The 20,830-nt window shown below is 44.8% G+C and overlaps 1 pseudogene; it reads left to right on the top strand.

Moving 5' to 3' along the window:
• Window positions 1-6,776, top strand: part of LOC121457353 — a 33,231-nt pseudogene extending 26,455 nt beyond the window's left edge.
• The last annotated feature ends 14,054 nt before the right edge of the window (window positions 6,777-20,830 follow it).

The raw sequence follows: 20,830 nt of genomic DNA, 5'->3' as shown, positions 1-20,830 counted from the left end.
AGACAGACGGCCAGATAAGCAGCCATATGGTGGTGAGGGGCGCTTCAGAGAAGTAAATCCTGAAGTGTCACAGAAACCTTGCTTAGAAAAGGGACTGAAAAGCCAGGCAGAGGTGGCACCTGCCTTTGATCCCAACACTTGGGAGGTGGAGACAAGCAGATTCTGTAGGCTAGCCTGGTGTACAAATTGAATGACTGGACAGCCAGGGTTGTTACAAAGAGAAACTCTGACTCAAAACACAAACAACACAAATAAAAATAAAAGAAGACGAAGAAAAGGGACAGAAAGACAAAAAGTAAAAGCTGTGTTTTGTTTTAAGAAGCATAACTGAGCTCTGTAAATTACTGGAAAAGGTAAGGATGGGGGATTCTGGGAAAGAAAAGGACATTGTCTCTATAGAGGGCTAATTATTCAGCTCCTTTCTTTATTTTAAATGTTTTATTCATTTTACATACCAACCACAGTTCTCTCTCCCTCTCCTCCTCCCCCCTCACCCCACTCCTTCCACCTCTAACAGTTTAAGGTGAGCTCCCCTTTCTGAGGGGTGGGTTTTTGGCCAGGTGATTGACCCGCCCAACTGGATTACAGTTCAGGCACGTCTCCACCCAGCTGTAGATAACATTCTTTTGGTTAGGAAGCAATAGTTTTTCCCGGAACGGTTCTCCAATTTGCTACTGATACAGCAGCTGCTGCCCCAGCTCTCTCCCTTTGGTGTAGAGCCTTGTGTCCCTACAGCACCTCACGCCACTAGAGAGCAGACTGTATACCAAGTTGTCTTTGGGATGTTCCACCACTTGTAAGGCAAGCCCTAGAAAACAGAAGGTGCTTAATAAGGGGTTACAAAGTAACTGACCACATTTAAAACTGAAAGCATTTCTCCAGAGTTCTGTTAATCCTCAGGCCAAAGTCTCAGAAAGCCTGGTTGAACTTTAAGCTTTCCCCGAGAGTACTAGATAACTATCAGCTCTGGTTACTCCTGCCCCCAAGGGTGGGGCAAATTAACCATTTCAGATGTGTATGCGTGTATTGATTTCTTGACTGGAGTAGGCTTTGGCCATTTACAAATTGAAAAGCCCTCTGGCTGCTTGTTTATTTGCTCTTTGGTTCATTCTGCTCTTCCCTGCCCACTTTAAGCTTAACCTAAAAGACATAACTTCCCTTAGTTACTCCCTCACAGCGCAGGCCTGTGGCTTCCCTGCAAGGTCAACTTTACAGAAAATTTTGAGCTTAATTAAGGCAATCAGATCTGTCTCAATCAAACTCTTCAAACCCAGCCTCGTGTTTCTGTTGTTTTTAAAAAAGAAGACTCTTGTCTGGTAGCTCAGGTTGGTGTCAGACTTACCATCCTCCTGCCTCAGCTTCCCAGTGCTGGGGATAACAGGCTGCCGGCTCCAGCCTCAGGTTCCTGTTGGCCCTGATCTCTAACTGAACATGGAAGGTGTGATGTTGTAACTGGAGTGTAGAGTAAGTTTTTTGAGGGAATGAAAGGATTCTGTTTTGAAACAGTACTCCTGTAGCCCTGATGCCAGAGGGCTGGGACTACCTTTGGCTGATTTGGCAATTATGGAAGCTTATCTTTTCATAGAAAGGCCATGGGCTGGGGGTGTGGCTTTGTGGCAGGGCTCCTTCCTGAAAAGGAAATAGACACAGGGAGGAAGGGAGCAAGAGTGAGCGGGAGGGAGAGGGAAAGAGGAAGGCCGGTCTCATGATTTGGTTTATAATATACCAACCCACCGGTTTTCACTTACTCTTTCTTTTGCATGCATGGGCACGCAAGTTTTTGAGTTCATGTGGAAGTCAGAGGGCTATGTGGGTCTTTCTCAATGTTCTCTAACTTGCGTGTGTGTGTGTGATGTGTATTGTATGTGTATTTATATGTGTGGGAGAGGGGATAGACCTGAGTGTAGAGATCAGAGGACAATTTCAAGTGTTGTTTCTGTTTTGTTTGAGACAGTGTTTCTTGTTCATTATTGCAGCCACCAAGCCAGCTGGTCCGCCAGCTCTTTGGGATTCAGTCTCCACCACCTATCTTCTGGTAGGGCATGCTGGCTTGTGCTACTGCTTCAGCTGTATCATATCTGTCTATCTATCTATCTATCTATCTATCTATCTATCTATCTATCCATCCATGTATTTATTTTTTATATACTTACTTATTTTATGTGTATTGGTGTGCCTGCATGTGTGTCTGTGTGAGGGTGTCAGAACCCCTGGAACTGGAGTTATAGACAGTTGTTAGCTGCCATGTGGGTGCTGGGACTTGAACCTGGCTCCTGTGGAAGAGCAGCTAATACTCATCTCTGAGCCATCTCTACAGCACCAGCTTTTTTTCTTTTTCTCTTTCCTTTCTCTTTCTCTTCCTTCCTTCATTTCCCTCCCTCCCTTCCTCCCTCCTTTCTTTCTTTCTTTCTGTTTTTCAAGGCAGGGTTTCTCTGCGCAGCATTGGAGCCTGTCCTGAAACATGCCTTTAATTCTAGCACTCGGGAGGCAGAGACAGGCGGATCTCTGTGAGTTCGAGGCCAGCCTGGTCTATAAGAGTTAGTTCCAGGACAGGCTCCAAAGCCACAGAGAAACCCTGTCTTGAAAAACCAAAATAAATAAATAAATAAATAAAATAATGACATTTGTCTATCATCTTTCGATCTTATTTACTTACTTATGTATGTGAGCACGGGATGCCACAGTGCATGCACACAGTCAGAGGACAATTTGTGGGGAGCTAGTTCTCTCCTTGTACCAAGTGGGTCCCGGGAATTGAAGTTGGGTTGTCAGGTTTGGTGGAAGGTGCCTTTACCTGCTGAGTCTTCTTTCTTGCCCCATTTTTCTTTAAGTAGAGGAAAGTTTCAAGTTTCTTGGTATCCCAAGGAAGGACATAAGCATCTAATTAAACTGTAGAATGTTGTGGACTGTTACTTTAACTATGTAAGTAAAGATATGCTGTATTTGTTTATGCTGTGGACTGTTACTTTAACTATGTAAGTAAAGATATGCTATATTTGTTTATGCTGTGGACTGTTACTTTAACTATGTAAGTAAAGATATGCTGTATTTGTTTATGCTGTGGACTGTTACTTTAACTATGTAAGTAAAGATATGCTATATTTGTTTATGCTGTGGACTGTTACTTTAACTATGTAAGTAAAGATATGCTATATTTGTTTATGCTGTGGACTGTTACTTTAACTATGTAGGTAAAGATATGCTATATTTGTTTATGCTGTTGACTGTTACTTTAACTATGGAAGTAAAGATATGCTATATTTGTTTATGTTGTGGACTGTTACTTTATGGAAGTAAAGATATGCTATATTTGTTTATGCTGTGGACTGTTACTTTAACTATGTAGGTAAAGATATGCTGTATTTGTTTATGCTGTGGAATGTTACTTTAACTATGTAGGTAAAGATATGCTGTATTTGTTTATGCTGTGGAATGTTACTTTAACTATGTAAGTAAAGATATGCTGTATTTGTTTATGCTGTGGACTGTTACTTTAACTATGTAAAGGAGTGTTACCATTGTGCTGCATTTGTTTAAATATATTAAGATGTGTTGCTGTTTTACCTTGCTTCCCTAAGGCACCTGATTGGTCTAATATTAAGTTGAATGGCCAATAGCCAGGTAGTAGAGGGGTAGGCAGGACTGGTAGGCAGAGAAAATAAATAGGAGGAAGAATCTAGGCTAGAGAGAGGAGGAAAGAACAAGGGAGAAAGAGAGGGGATGCCTGGGCTAGGCAGGCAGCTGCCAGCCAGTCAGCTTGCCTTGGTGTAGGACATATAGAATGAATAAAGGTAACCCCTGCCCCGGCAAAACGTAGATGAAGAGAAACAGGTTTAATCAAGTTATAAGAGCTAATGGGACTTGCATATAGTAGGGCTGAGCATTCATAATTAATACTAAGTCTCGGTGTCATGATTTGGGGGCCTGGGGTCCAAGGAAGCCTGTTACAGCCGAGTATGTTAGGGACAATGCTGCGGCTCCTGTACAAAGACTGTTGCTGAGGGGGAGGAGGGGAATGAGAGTAGCCCAAGGCATTGTGAGTGGGCCCCGGGCCCTCGGAGGAAAATCTGAGCTGGGCAGCCCAGCAGTGCAGGTCTGACTCTTGGCAGCTCCGAGTCTTGCTTTAGAGGACTTCCTGTTCCCCACCATCTCAGCCTGAACAGGGCAAATCATTCCACACTCATTTCTGGAAGGCTCTGTCCAGCTTGCATTTCCCCGGTGGGCATTCCATCCCTTTACAGGCTTCTCAGAGTCTTCAGCATCCTCTGAAGCTCTCAGTGGTGCTTCTCAGGCCTGTGGAGGCCCTTGGGTCTCTTCCGGTAGGTAGACACAGGCTCTCTGTTCTGAATCCTTCTCAGGAGCCCAGGCTGTGGAGGGATTAGACCGGGGTTCTAATCCTAGCTCTACTGTGAACAATGTATACTTCAAGCTGAACTTGAATCAAGTGGAATTTAATCCCTTTAAATGGCACATGTTTAATAACAACACTTGGGAGGCAGAGGCAGGGATCTCAGTGAGTTCGAGGCCAGCCTGGTCTACAGTGCTACTTCCAGGACAGCCAGAGCTGTGTGTTACACATAGAAACCCTGCCAGGAAAAACCAAAACCAAAACCAAAAATGAAAACAAAACAGAAAAAGCAAGAGATTTGATCTTAAAACGTAAATATTTGTTTGTCTTTGTTTTCGTCTCTGTTCTGAGACAGGGTTTCACTATGTAGCCCTGGCTCAGGAACTCACTACGTAGACCAGGTTGGTTTTGAACTCACAGAGATCCTCTCACTTCTGTCTCCTGATCCCTGGGATTAAAGGTGTGCCACCGCTGTGTCTTGAATGTAGTGGTTTGTTGTTTGGGGTTTCAACAGTTCAGCTGACGGTGTTCAGGGCCATCCCGATTGAGTTTGTCAGTGCTATGCCATGGGGTATGGACGACGGGGAGTAGCTTGGCCGTTTGTAAGTGGAGGTGATGGACAGACCGAAGCAGACAATCACGTGTTCTCCTTTCCTGCCTCGCAGTGATAGCATCTGACCAGCACATCAGACGTTTACCCTCATGCCAAAGTCCTGCATGAATGTGGCCTCCACTTCCTCACTGTAGCCGACTCTAGAGTTTCACAATCTGCAAGCTGAGGTAAGACTTCTGAATAGCGAGTAGAAGTCCTTGCTGCCGCGTTATTTTTAACGTGACATTTAGACCTATGAAAATGAGCCACATTCTCTGAGTCAGAGGCCTTCACTGGCCTTGGCTTCACTCCTGTCTTTGTTGGGCAACCGTTGAAGCCAGCACTGTGCTGGGGTAGGCTGGGAAGCTGCGAGAGACCACCCCCCATTTCTTTTCGTTCATGGTCCTTTGGGACCAGTCTACTTGGTTCTCTGCTATCTCCTTTCTGAGTTGCAGGTGAATGACTTTGCCAACTTATGATGGCAAGGATGGTAGCACCATAGTACAGGAGGACCAGTCACATTGTTGGCTCATCGGTGACCACATATACCACTAGGCTGCGGCAAAGATTGAAGTGAAAATTCAGCAGATGACACTAAATAGTCCCGTGGAGACTGGAGAGAGATCTTAGTGGTTAAGAGCATTTGCTGAGCCAAGCGGTGGTGGCGCCCGTCTTTAGTCCCAGTTCTCAGGAGGAAGAGAAAGGAGGATCTCTATGAATTCGAAGCCAGCCTGGTCTACAGAGCGAGTTCCAGGATAGCTAGGGTTCTTACACAGAGAAAGTCTATCTCCAAAAACCAAACCAAACCAAAACAAACCAAAACAAAGCAAGCAAACAACAACAACAACAAAAACGAGTGTGGGGCCTTGGCCGGAGGCCCCCTTTTCCCTCCATGGTTTCTCTCGCTCCCGTGAATAACTTGGCTCCCAGGGCTCCACTTGCCCGCCTCTCGGGACCATGTCGCCTCCATCTGAAGGCTCTCGTCACGCAGGCCAGGTCGCCTCTCCCACTCTGCCCTCACCGCGGAAAGTTAAGTTTGAAATGTGTGTGTGGGAACACGAAGGAAACATGGACGTGAAGAAGAGGACCCATCCACCTGGAGCTGAGGATCCGGACCCCGGCAGCAGTTCGAGAACTTGCCCTGGATAACTGCAAAGCAAATGGGAAAATCGAGGGGTTAACGGATGAATTTGCGAGCCCAGAGTTCCTTGGTTTAATAAGTATAGGCTTGTTTTCACTTTCAGGCCTCCCCGTGCTACCTATACCGAAAAAGCTTGAGCCCAGCGATAATAGAATCTCTGGAAGTCAGGACAGAGTAGCAGAAGAACTTCCAAGCCGTACACATCTAATCTCTGGAGGTCAGGACAGAGTAGCAGAAGAACTTCCAAGCCGCACACATCTGAACGTAAGTGGAAATAAGCTAAAAGATATCAGCACCTTGGAACCTTTGAGAAAATAGGATTGAAAAGCCTGGATCTCGTTGGCTGTGAGGTCACTAACCTGAACGATTACCGAGAGAGTCTTCAAGCACCTGCCCCAGCTGTCCTATCTGGACGGCTATGACCCAGAGGACCAGGAAGCCCCCGACTCAGATGTGGAGATTGATGGTGTGGATAAAGAAGCAGATGAAAAGGAGACGAGGAGGAGGAGGATGAAGAAGAGAATGAAGATGAGGATGTAGAAGGAGAAGATGATGAAGTCAGTGGGGAGGAAGAAGAATTTGGACATGATGGAGAAGCTGATGAAGATGAAGAAGAGGAGGATGAAGAGGAGGAAGAAAGTGGGAAAGGTGAAAAGAGAAAGAGGGAAACAGATGATGAAGGAGAAGATGATTGAGACCCGAAACAATCTGCAAGAACCAGAAATGTTGAGTGTTGGTTGGGCTGTCATGGGTTTGGTAGCCCCGCCCAAAGAGCCAAAGAATAGTTCTGAAGACATTCTGCCTTCCTCCATCTCCCCTTGGTAATCCGCCACCAAGCCTGGGGACTTCTGCCTCAACAAAAGTGTAAACATCGTTAGGTTTTTGTGTAAGACTTGCTGTATCGTGACAGCTGTGATGGGTGACTTGACTGTCCTGGCTGCCGGTTACACTGCGATTGTAGTAACATTTTTACTTTCTGTACAACAAGGAAAAGCTTTGTGAATAAAATCTTAACATTTTGAAAAGAAAAAGAAAAAAAAGAAAAGCCAAAAAACCCCCCAAACAAACAGAAACAAATAAACAAACAACCAAAAAACAAAGAGCATTTGCTGATCTTCCAGAAGACGTGGGTTGAATTCTCAGCACCCACATGGTGACTCACAACCAGTGTGGCTCCAGTTGTAGGGGACCTGACACCTTCTTTTCGTTCTTCAGGCACCAGGCATGCATGTGGTACATGCACACAAAATACACGTACACAGAAAAATAAATCAGTAGCTTCAGGTAACAAGCCATTTCCTTTCCTTGTGTGTACATTTGTATTTAGTGTTTCTTGTTTCCGTGTTTGTATGAACACACCTTTTGTGGAAGTAGAAATGGTTCAGAAGTCAAGAGTACTTTCTGCTCTTATAGAGGACCTGAGCTCAGATCCTAACACCCACGTGAGATTACCAAAAGCACCTGGAAATCCAGTTTCGGGGGCGCTGAGGCCCTCTTTTGACCTCCACAGGCTTTTGCACACATGTGGTGTGTGCACACACAGATATATCCACACATAATACTAAAAATTAAAAAAAAACCAGCCAGGTGGTGGTGGCACATGCCTTTAATCCCAGCATTTGGAAGGCAGAGGCAGGTGGATCTCTGTGAGTTCGAGACCAGCCTGGTCTACAGAGCTAGTTCCAGGACAGGCTCCAAAACCACAGAGAAACCCTGTCTAGAAAAACTGAAAACAAAACAAAACAAAAAACCACAACATGCCAGGTGTGATGGCACGTACCTTCAATTCTAGCACTCTGGAGGCAGAGGCAGGCAGGATCTCTGTGAGTTCTAGGCTGTCCTGGTCTACAAAGCAAGTTCCAGGACGGCCAGAGTTGTTACAGAGAGAAACCCTGTTTTGGAAAACCAAACCAAACCAAACCAAACCAAACCCAAACAAAACAAAACAACAATGACAAAAATTTAGGAAAAAAAAACTCACCAAAACAAAACAAAACCTATACAAACAAAACCAACAAACAAAAATCAACAATAAGAAGATCACACAACATGACTTTTCAGTCATTTGGCTTGGGATCCAGTGTCTGAGAAGCCCTGCAGGAGGGGACTGCTCTGCCTGGATGCACAGGACAGAACTTTGGCTTTCCCATGTCCGCTTTGAAGTTTTCCCCGCTATAAACCGGAGGCTAAATGGAGGCCGCAGACAGCCTAGCTGCATTTTGCTTGGATCTACAGCATTATGTTTTTATTTTTAAAGCTTAACTGATGGGCTGAGGACGTGGCTCAGTTGGTCGAGTGTTTGCCTCGCGTGTACAGAGCCTCTAACTCCCAGCGCAGTGTAAACCAGGCCTGGTGGCCCACATCTGTAATCCCAACCCTCAGGATTACATATCCAATTCTGTTTCCAGGTTCTTTAAACTCCATGGTGGTTCTGGGTTCTGGGTGGGCAAAGAGACATGCTCAAGTTCCAGTTGGATTAATGCTCAACCCATCAAATTCACACGCTTTGTATACAGAATTTAGAAAATAAAACACTTAAATCATGGTTCTGGGCTGGGAATATAGCTCAACTGATAAGTGCTTGCTTAGTCTGCACAAGGCTCAGGGTGGGGCTCCTGGCACCACTCACACTGTGAAGACACAGCCCTGGGATTCTGGCTCTTGGGAGGTTGTGGATCAGAAATTCAAGGGCACGCTCGATGCTTATTGAGTTAGAGGTTTGTGGAGGCTACATGAGCCTGTCTTGGAAAACAAACCACCCTCACTTCTTCATTTAAGTTCCTATTATAAGCTATAAACTTGGATGAAGTAAAAGATCCTGATCAGGAAAGACACGAAACAATTTGGGAGCGTATTGTCTCGCACACCGAAAGTCCAGAGGGTAGAGGAACTCCACAGAGGGCTCAGCTCAGGCCGCTATCTCCTGGCTCTGCCCTCCTAAGAGTGTCACGTTCAGGCCACGAGATGTGGCTGCTTCAGTACCATCCCCATATCAGATACAACAATTCAGAGGACAAAGTGTGAGTCTTGTTCCCTTCCCGGGGAACCTATAGAAAAGTCGTTGGAAAGCTCCTGACCTTTGCTCCCATCTCATCAGCTCAGACTGTCCTGCCCACCCTACACCAGCCACAGGTAAGGAGCAGGAGCGAGCGCTGAGAGTCACAAACGTCCTGTACAAACTCAACTGAACTTGACTCTCTTTCCTCTTCGTGCTGGGGTCACCGGTGTGCCCCATCACACCTGACCTTCTGCCTTTTTTTCCCTCATCACTTTTTTATGGAGGTGAAATTCGTGTATTATAAAACACATCCTTTTACTAACGAATGTACCTTTCCAGACATGGCAGCACAGGCCTGTGATCCCGACACCACAAAGAGGGTCTGAAGTTTAAGGTCAGGGCTCTTGAAGTGATTCACGGGATAAAAGTAAAGAGGCTTGCTGAACAGGCGGGCGACCTGAGTTCAATCCCCAGAGCCCACACAAACGGCGAAGGAGAGAGAAAGGACTCCATCAAGTTGTTCTCTGAGCTTCACACATCGCCCTGGTACCCACACTCATACACTCACTCATGCATACATTAATAATAATAAACATTTAGCCAGGTGGCACACTCCATTAATTCCAGTGCTTAGGAGTCAGAGGCAGGTGGATCTATGAGTTCCAGGCCAGCCTGGTCTACAGAGCAAGTTTCAGGACAGCCAGGACTACACAGAGAAACCCAATTTCAAAAAACCAAAAACAAGCAAGCAAGCAAGCAAGCAAACAAACAAAAAACAAAAACAAACAAAATAATAAACAAAAAATTTTGAGGTAGGAAAGTTCAAAGTCACCCTCAGCCACTTAGTAAGTTTGAGATCAGCGAGGGCTACATACTGAGTGTTCATCTAAAGCAAAACAAAGGTTAGAGTGTACCTTAAATCTCGTGTACACTGATCATAATGTAACTGTCACCACAGTTAGTTTTTTTTAAGTTTCATACATATATATGGTTTCAAAGATATTTTAAAAGTTTATTCAATTTTATTTTATGAGCATTGGTGTGAGTGTGTCAGATCCCCTGGAACTGGAGTTACAGACAGTTGTGAGCAGCCATGTGGGTGCTGGGAATCGAACCTAGGTCCTCTGGAAGAGCAGCCAGCGCTCTTAACTGCTGATCTATTTCCCCAGCCCCCATGTTTTTTTTTTTAATTTTTAATGTCAATTTGTCTTTTAAATCTTTTTCTACATTTTAAAAAATTATTTTTGAGATTATAGTTTAATTACGGCACCCTTCTTTTCCTTCCTCCAGATCCTCCCATATGTTTCTTCTCGCTCTTTTTCAAATTCATGGTCTCTTTTCTCGTTGTTACTGAATGCATGTATGCATGTATACATACACATATTTCTAAATATAACCCGCTCAGTCTGTGTAGTGTTATTTGCACGTCTGTTTTCAAGGTCGACCATGGGACATGGGACAATCATTTGAGTGCTTTCTCTGGGGAGGACGGCCTCTTCCGCCCCCAGCTTTATTCAGCTGCGTGTAGTTCTTCATGTACGGCTGAGGTCTCATGAGACTTTTCCCTATCTGTGTTGGCATGTCCGTTGATGTCCCTGTTCAGCTCATGTTTGGCAGTCATGTTGGTGAGACTATTGGTGTGGCTTCCAATATTACTGGAAGACACATCTCACAGCAAACTTTTGGATCCTCTGACTTTTACAGTCTTTCTGCTCCCTCTTCCAAGACGATGCCTGAGCTCTAGGTGTGGGAATGTTTTGTAGAAGTATCCATTGGGATCGGCTCCACAGTTCTTTTTTTTTTTTTTTTTTTTTTATTTATTATGTATACAATAATCTTTCTGTGTGTATGTCTGCAGGCCAGAAGAGGGCACCAGACCTCATTACAGATGGTTGTGAGCCACCATGTGGTTGCTGGGAATTGAACTCAGGACCTTTGGTAGAGCAGGCAATGCTCTTAACCACTGAGCCATCTCTCCAGCCCCCATCGGCTCCACAGTTCTGCCTTTTGATTGGTTGTGATTTTCTGTAGTGATCTCTGCATTAAAGAGGAGTTTCCTTGATGCGGGTGTAAGGACAAATGTTTATAGATTATTAAGGATTATGCTGGTTTTGTAAATTAGAGGTTGTAGATTCTCCTCCACTAAGCTTGACTTCACTAGCATAGAGTAGCTGGCGACGTTTCCAGCACCCTCTTGGTGAGTTGGTTTTCAGTTTCACTCTGTAGACCAGGCTGGCCTCAAACACAGGGAGATCCATCTGCCTCTGCCTCCTGAGCGCTGGGATTAAACGTGTGTGCCACCACCTCCTGGCTACAATTACTGTCTTTAAATTAGAATGCTAACATTATGTGTGTTTGTGTGAGCCACAACATGCGTGTAGAGGTCACAGAGCAAGTTGCAGGAGCTCTCTCTCCTTCTACCGTGTGCATCTTGGGGGTTGAACTTAGGTCATCAGGCTTAGCAGCAAGTACCTTTACCTGCTGGGCCATCTTGCCAACCTACGACAGACTTCAAAAATATTTTCAAAAGACCTATTTATTTTATTTGTATAAATGTTTTGCCTACATGTATGTAGGCGTACTGTGTATTGCCTGGTGTCTGAGAAGGTCAGAAGAGGAAATTGTACCTTCTGGAACTGAAGTATTGAGTGGTCAGGAGCTACCATATGGGAGCTGGGAGTCTAACACAGGTCCGTCTGCAAGAGCAGCAACAGCTATTTGCCTCTGAGTCATTTCCCTAGCTCCCCATGACTAAATTTTCTATTCTTTTGCCTCAGTCTCCCAAATGCTGGGACTGCCAGTGTGAACCACCATGCTTGGGTTTTATGTAACACTGAGGTTCAAATTTAGTTCAAATCAAAGCCACTGATTTATATTAAAACTTCATTTTTTTATTCAACTCTGGTATTTCAATTTCAATATAAAATTGTAAGTAATTTTTACTGAAAGTTTTAACCTTTCCTCAAATCTATTACCGTAACCTTATCTTGGTTGGTAAAGGCAACTTTACTGAGATCCTCCCCAGCCACCATGCAGACTCTTATATGTCCACACCTAGGGCTGGAGAGATGGCTCAGCCGTTAAAGGCTGGGCTCACAGCCAAAAATATACATCCATGTCTCGACACAGTAGCAGCTCATGATATCAGTTTCCTAATCAAGTTTGATTTTTATTATAATATTAAACTATTCACTAATTTCATACTTAGAGACTTCCAGAAAAGGCTTAGCACTGATGCAGAACACAGATCACAAATAGCCAGGTAGACACGTGTGCAGCTAACTGGAAAATCTGTCTTACAGTTGAAGACTAAATTGGACCAGAAATGAAAGCAAACAAATTTGCATCGATGAGGTGAGCTCTGAAAGATGCTAGATGACTCAAATAAGAACCCAGAAGAAGAGGTTACAGTAATAGACTTGAGGAAGGCTTAGCACTAAGCATTCAACAGAAATTACCTACAATTTTATATTAGAACTGAAATAATAGACCTGGATAAAAATGAAGTGTTCATGTAAATCAGTGGCTTTGAAAGAAAAAGCAGGGGCAGGAGAGATGGCTCAGCGGCTAAGAGCACATACAGCAGTTTCAGAGATTTGACCCGTTCCTAGCACCCACTCTGGGCACCCATGCTGGGAGGATCACACCCTCTTGTATCACGAGCTCCAGGGGAATCCAACATCTCTGGCTGCTGCAAACACCTGTACTTGTGTGCACATTTCCACACAAACACATACCTGCAAGTGAGAACAATAAAAAAGAAATCTTTAAAAGAAGAAGCAGTGCGTCCACAGTGTGTATTTGCTCTTGCTCTAGAATTGACTTGCTCATCCACCAGCTAGATTTTGTGCTCCTTACACCTCAAAACAAGCAAGCAAACAAACAGCAGTAGGACGCCAAGGCTTTTGAAGCCAGCTGTGGTGAGACATCCCAACATCTGGAGGGCAGAGGCAGGAGGAGAGCAAGCCTGAGACTGGGAAGGCTTTTACCTCAACAGAAGCAAAACCTACAAACAACCCATGGAGTGAGAGGGAAAGAAAAACGAGACTGGCTGAAGCACAGCTCGGAGGAAGAGAAAGTCAGGAAGGCTCATACACTGTCAAGAAAAGGGTGCTGAGAAATGTCGGAGCGGGTGTGGCGGGTCACACCGACTGTAGCTTTACACACGGTAGAGCAAGAGGGTTGCTGTAAGTTTGAGGCTATCCTGGTCTATGACTAGTCTAGACCAGCCAGAGCTACATACCAAGACCCTGTCTAAAAATAAAATAAATCAAAACGAGGCCCAGTGGCACGCTGTAATCTGCATTTGGAAGGCGGACACAGGAGGATGGCTGCGAGTTTGAGAAAAGCACCTGGGCTGAATTCAGCCTGGGCTGAGTTCAAGGCTGGTGCCTGGGTTACGCGGTACTTACGGAGACCCTGTCTCAACAACAACAACAACAACACAAAGCGAATTGGAGCTGACAATTGCCTTTACTCGGTTGCTGAACTTCCCTGGCAATAGCCAGTATCTTCCAGTCCCTCAAACTCCTGGCAGGGACTGGACAGACAGCAAAGATCTGCTGCTTCAGCAAAGAGACCGGTCCAGCTTCCACGACCTTCACCGGGGGTCCTCTTGGTCCCCTTTCTTTGCTACACTGAATACTACAGATCAGATGTTACATAAAGACGAGAGATTGATTTGCCTCGAGCTTCTGAAGGTTGGGAAGTTCAAGAGTGGACAGCCGCCTCTTGAGACGTCCTTCCTGCTGGTGGGGACTCTGTAGACTTTCTAGGGGTTGCAGGGCATGATATGAGGGGACAGAACCTGCCAGTTCGTGTCTCTTCTTTAAAACATCCCAATGGCTGAGGGTTCCACCCTTAGGCCTCATTGAACTTTCCTCATCCTGTGAAGGTCCCATCTCCAGGAGACATAACAGAGCTAGGGTTCCCCTCGCCACCTCACCTCACCATATTTCATCGTGGGGTGGGTTTGTTTTGTTTTGTGGACAGGTTCTCGGTGCAGCTCAAGCTGCCTCAAACTGGTTGCTGATTATGTTTTACTCCTTGTTCTTTTGGGGCCCTCCACTCAGCTCACACACGGAGTCTTTTTCTTACTTAAGAATGCCAGGCCTTAGCTTGGCATGCTTCTAGCTAGTTTTCTTTTTCATTTCTTTCTTTTTTTCTTTTCTTTTTTTTTTGATTTTTTTGTTTTTGAATAGTTGAATAACTCAGGCCATACTTCAAAAGCAAACATTTCTTTCCCACCTTTCAGCATTAACTTCTTGTAAAAACAAATATGTCAAATACTTTGTTCCCAACTTTTACATCAAAACAATTTTTTTTTTGAGACAGGGTTTCTCTGTAGCTTTGGGGCCTGTCCTAGAACTCACTATTGGAGACCAGGCTGTCATCAAACTGACAGAGATGGACCTGTCTCTGCCTCCCGAGTGCTGGCATTAAAGGCATACACCACCACCACCACCTGGCCTAGGTAGCTTTTCTTTTCTTTTTTTTTCTTTTTTTTTTCTTTTCTTTTTTTTTGTTTTTTCGAGACAGGGTTTCTCTGTGGCTTTGGAGCCTGTCCTGGAATTAGCTCTGTAGACCAGGCTGGTCTCGAACTCACAGAGATCCGCCTGCCTCTGCCTCCCGAGTGCTGGGATTAAAGGCGTGCGCCACCACCGCCCGGCATAGGTAGCTTTTCTTAATTTAAATTATCCCATCTATGTTTTGCCTCCGGGCTTTTATCTTTCTCTATTTCTGTATACCTTTCTTCTTTCTCTGTGGCTTGCTGTGTAGCTGGGTGGCTAGCCCCTGGAATCTCCCTCATCCTCCTCCTCCTCCTCCTCCTCCTCCTCTTCCTTCTCCTCCTCCTCCTTCTCTCTCTCTCTCTTTCTCTCTCTCTCTCTTTCTTTAAAAGCAGGCCTTAAGTCCAATCCTCCTCTTTCTCCTCAATCTCTTTTTTTGCCTCCTTTTCTATTCATTCTCTCTGCCTGCCAGCCTTGCCTATCCTTTTTCCTGCTTTGCAATTGGCCTTTAAGTTCTTTATTAGACCAATCAGATGTTTTAGACAGGCAAAGAATCACAGCTTCACAGAGTTAAACAAATGCAGTATAAAAGAATGCAACACATCTTTGCATCATTAAACAAATGTTCCACAGCACAAACAAATGTAACACATCTTAAAATAACATTCCACAACACAAACTTACTGTGCCGAGTGGCCTCTGACTGTCTTCCTACCTTCACCTCCTGAGTGCTGGATGACAGGCATGTGCCACCATGCCTGGTATACATGGCATTGGGGACCAAACCCAGGCTTTTTTGAACCCCAGGTGTAAGAGCCGAGTGATACCCTCGGCTCTTCAAAATGAGTTCTGAAGGGAACATTCAGCTCTGTGAGAAGAGGGTGTAACAGGAGCCTGCGATGAAGTCAAAGTGCCACTTCAGAAAGCAGGAGCTGAACCAAGACAGGAAACTGAATAATCCTGACGGCCCCAGAAAGACCAGGGGAAGAGAGGGTGTGGTAGCCAGTGGTCTGTCGGTCTGATGCCACACGGAAAGGCTGACGGCACAGACCCCAGCCTGTGTTTCCTGCTGTGGCTCTCCAACAGATTAGGGACCAGATGATAAAGGATTTCAGAGCAAGATGAAACAAAATAAGAAAACAAGCCAACAGCCAAAGCAAGCCAACAACCCAACAGGAGTGTGGGCCTTCAGGGTGCTAGGAAGAATCAGACCTTTCTGGCTACACTTTCTTAGCCTCTTACATGGCTTCTTATTCCTTCTTTCAAAAACTGTTTTGAGACTAAATTTTTAAATTTTGGGGGAGGGGGGTCACTATGTAGACCAGGCTGGGCTCAAACTCCCAGAGATCTGCCAGGATTCTTTCTTTAAGCCACACCTTACGTTCTGATGTTCCCTTGGATTTTCCCCTGTGATTTTTGTCGAATCTGTCTGATTTCTCTGGTGATCTCATCCACGCCTCGTCATACGTGTCACACCTGAGTGAAGCCTTACCCATAAGCCCTCATGCCACACCCTTGCCCCTGACCACAGGCGCTTCCTCAGGCTCTGCCTCCGTCCTCTGTGGTATGTGGTCTGGTCTCCTGATTTCTGTACCTCTGGTTTATACCAATTCCCTTCCGCTATGTCTAGTACTACATTTGAGGGCCTTCATGGCTTTCCTTTGCTCCCAGTACTGTTTGCTGTGCTAAAATGCATACAACAGTTGCCGTCTTCATGCGACATCTGACTAAATAAATAGTAGTAGTACTCCACATTGTATAGATCAGATGTCACTTCTCCATTCACAAACTGATGGACACTTAGGTTGCTTCTATTTTTGTTGTGTTTTGTTTCAAGGCAGAGTTTCTCTGTGTAGCTTTGGAAGTCCTGGAACTCTGTAGCCCAGGCTGGCCTTGAACTCACAGAGATCCACCTTCCTCTGCCTCTGAGAGCTGTGGTTAAAGGCTTGAGCCATCACTATCCAATGCTTCCATCTTTTGGTTACTATGGATAACAAGGATGGGCATGATGGCATATGCCTGTCATCCCAGGAATCTAAAGGTTGAGGCTGGAGGATTCCTATGAGTTCAAGGCCAACCTGGGTCACATAGTGAGTTCAAAAACAGTCTTGGATATATAATAAAAGATTCTGTTTCTAATACACAAAGAAAAGAGTGGAAAGATGTCTCAGTGGTTGGAAATATATATTACTCTTGTAGAGGGTCCAAGGTCAGTTTCCAGTGTTTGTATTGAGCAGCTCGCAGCCACTAGAGTTTTAGGGGATCCGGATATTTCTCACCACCTCAGGCACCTGCACCCATGTGAATGCGCCAACATGATTGAGAGAGAATAAAAAATGAGTTTACAAAAATATATCTTGTTTTCAATTCAGTTAATTTTTTCGTGTGTGTGTGTGTGTAGGTCATACAACAACTTTTGGGAGTTGGTTTTCTCCTTCCATCATGGTTGATGTACTTGGGATCAAACTCAGGATTAATAGCGGTGGGCACCTTTCCCCACCAAACCATCTCCCTGGCCTTGTTTTCAGTTCTCTTGGGCATGCATACAGAAGTGGAATTGCTGGACTATGGAAACCTATTTTTAACTTTTTGGGGAACCACCATACAGTTCTCCTTCCCAACAACACTGAACGACAATCCTAGTTTCTCCATGAAGCGTTTTTATCTCCTGGTTTTCTCTCTCCTGATTGTTGACAACCTAAGGGTTTGAGGGATGTCACCCAGTTTCCAAATGGATTTCCTAAGGGTTCCTGATAATTTGCTTGTTGTTGGAGAAATGCCTGCTTGAGCCTTTGGATCTTTGAATTGAGCTCTTCAGTTTTTCTGTTGTTGAGATTTAGGAATTTAAAAACATATTCTGGATATTAAATCTTTATCAGAGATACAAAACTTACAAACTTACTTTGTTGCTGCTAACTTTCTGTTTGTTCGTTTTTGAGACAAGGTCTCATTATGTGGCCTGAGCAGCCCCGAACTTGCTGTGTAGATCACACCCAACTTAAACCACTAAATTTTTTTTTTGATTTTTCGAGACAGGGTTTCTCCATAGTTTTTTTTTTTTTTTGGTTCCTGTCCTGGAACTAGCTCTTTTTTTTTTAAATATTTATTTATTTACTTATTATGTATACAATATTCTGTCTGCATGTATGCAGGCCAGAAGAGGGCACCAGACCTCATTACAGATGGTTGTGAGCCACCATGTGGTTGCCGGGAATTGAACTCAGGACCTTTGGAAGAGCAGGCAATGCTCTTAACCGCTGAGCCATCTCTCCAGGCCCCCACACCCAACTTAAAATTGAATACATTTAATCTGTGTGTGTGTGTGTGTGTGTGTGTGTGTGTGTGTGGTGTGTATCTGGGCGAGAGAACCTGTGGAGGCTGGAAGAAGGCCTGAGATCCTCTGGGTCTGGAGTCACAGTGCTGTGAGCCACCTGACGTGGGTGCTGGCTACTCAAGAAGAGTGGGAAGCACAACTTCCCAGGCCTTATGCTGACTTTAAAAAATATTTATTTATTGCCAAGTAGTGGTGCACGTCTTTAATCTCAGCACTCAGGAGGCAGAAGCAGGGGATCTCTGTAAGTTTGAGGCCAGCCTGGTCTACAAGAGCTAGTTCCAGGACAGCCAGATACACAGAGAAGTCCTGTGTCAGAAACCAAAAAAGAAAAAAATGTTTCTGTGTGTGTAGGGCAGGCATGCCACAGTGTGAGTGTGAACGTTCAAGCATGATTTGTAAGAGCCGGTTCTCTCCCCCAACCATGTCCATTAGCCATGGAACTTGGGTCTCCAGGCTTTGTGGGAAGTGCCCTTACATCTTACTGGCCATGATGCTGTTTTGATACACAATTTTAAAAAATTAAATTAAATTTCTATAATTTGTTATTATTGTGTTTATGTAGGTTTCAGCTTCCTGCCTCTATCTCCTGATAACACTGGGATTACAGGCATGTGCCACCAAACATATTTCTAAATTAGTTTCTTTCTTTCTTTCTTTTTATATTTTTTTTTAGACAGGGTTTTCTGTATCCCAGATTGACCTCAAACTTAGTGGGTAGCTCAAACTTTGGAACTTCCTGCTTCCCCCGTATGAAGATGCTGGGATTATAGGCATGCATATAGCCATGCCAGGTTCAGACAGTGCTGGGGATGGAACCCAGGGCTTCCTCCATGCTAGGTGATCACTCTACCAACTGAGGTACACCCCCAGCCTCTCTAAGTTAGTCTTTTTTAATTTTTAGATTTTTTATGAGTATAAATGCTTTGTCTGACTATGTGTTATGAACACCACATGCATTCCTAGTGCCATGGATGTCAGAAGAGAGGATCAAATCCCTTGAAACTGGAGTTACTTATCATTGTGAGCCATTATGTGGGTGCTGGGAACTGAACCTGGGTCCCCCACAAGAACAAGTGTTCCTAACCCCTGAGTCATTTCTTTAGTCCTTCTAAGTTCATTTAGACTGCATTATCTTTGTCTAGCACCATGCCGAATAAACGTGGCAATGCAGGCGGCCTTGCCACCATGCCGAATAAACGTGGCAATGCAGGAGGCCTTGCCACCATGCCGAATAAATGTGGCAATGGCAGAGCCGGGCGGTGGTGGCACACACCTTTAATCCCAGCACTCGGGAGGCAGAGGCAGGCGGATCCCTGTGAGTTCGAGACCAGCCTGGTCTACAAGAGCTAGTTCCAGGACAGGCTCCAAAACCACAGAGAAACTCTGTCTCGAAAAACCAAAAAAAAAAAAAAAAAAAAAAAAAAATGTGGCAATGGCAGGCGGCCTTGCTTTGGTTCTGACCTTAAAGGAAATGTTTTCATTTTTACATTATTAGGAAGATGTTTGTTGTAGGTTTGCCTGGTTGTGGATTGAACTTCTGCTCAAAATAAGTCATTTCATCTGCAAAAGCCAAAAACCAAACCAAACCTTAACGCATTATTCTGTATCCCCCTTTCCTCCCTCACATTTCCATTCTCTCTCTTTTCTCCTTCTATACAGCTGTGCACATCCCTTCTCCCCTGCGGCCATCTGTGCACACACAGCTGGCTCCCTCCTACAGAATGCCTTCCGTCTCCCCTGTGGCCATCTGTGACCTCTTACAAACCCTCAAAGCTCAGCCTTCACCTCTGATAAGCTCCTGCTGACTGCCCTTGTTTCTGTCTTCAGTGGGCTGAGCTGGCATTCAGTGTGGCCGTATACCTGGCCTTGGTTGGTCTCAGGGGAGACAATTACTTTGAAACTTTGCATAGCATGCCAGGCAATGTCAAAGAAGTAAACAAGTGTTTGATGGTCAACCCAGCTGCATGCTCTCAGTATTTAAAAACAAGATTTAGACACTTCTACAGCTTGACTGAAAGAGGCCTTAGAGGCCTGTGTACTTATATGTAAGTGTGTGTGTGTATAGTATATAAGTTATAGAAGCTTGTGTATTTGTTATCAGAACTGCTGTGCCAGACTTGGGAGGCTGAGGCAGGTGAATCTCTGAGTTTGAGGCCAGTCTGGTCTCCAGAATGAGTTCCAGGACAGCCAGGCTACACAGAGAAACACTGCTGTGAAAAACCTAAAAAAAAAAAAAAAAAAAAAAAGAAAGAAAAAAACCCTGTTTCAGAATACCAAACAAGCAAACAATAACAGCAGCAACAACAAAAATCTACAACCTATAAACCAAAGAAAACAACCCCTCTATTACTTTAGCCCCTCATTTTTCTCCTCTGCCTGTCTTGCCCCTTCCCCTTAGACGGTGTCTTGCCTTCACAGCTGCCTATCTTCAGGAAAGAACTGTCTCTAGATAGATAGCTCAGATTGGCCTTGGACTTTTCACCCTCTTGGCTTCCTGACTGCTGGGATTACAGATATGCGTCACTAGTTTCATAAGAGCTTTAAAATTATATTTTAAATGTGTGTGGGCTCACTTGTACTATGGCTGTACTTGAAGGTCTGAGAACAACTTTGAGAGTTGGTTGTCTTCTTCTACCATGTGGGATCCAGGGATTGAACTCAGGTCGTCAGGCTTGATGGCAGGCTCTATTGCCCACTGAGCCATCTCCATAGCCCAACTGTCTTAGTCATTCCTCACCAGGATTATTCTGTGGGGCAGAGGGGGCATTATTTTTGCCAGTTGGGTAGCCTAGGGCCTCACTTGGCTCAGCCCTGAGGACTTGGGGCAGACCCGGTTCCCTGAGGCTTATCTTAAATCCTCAGTCTGGCTTGTGAACCTTCCTCTAGAGCCAGAAGTTTCCTTGCTTCCCC

This window comes from Microtus oregoni, unplaced genomic scaffold (assembly GCF_018167655.1).
Source record: "Microtus oregoni isolate MIOR12 unplaced genomic scaffold, Mior012 000016F_ref0000370, whole genome shotgun sequence".
Lineage (NCBI taxonomy): Eukaryota > Metazoa > Chordata > Mammalia > Rodentia > Cricetidae > Microtus > Microtus oregoni.
The sequence above is the reverse complement of the archived record's forward strand: the minus strand, read 5'-3'. Positions and strand labels throughout refer to the sequence as shown.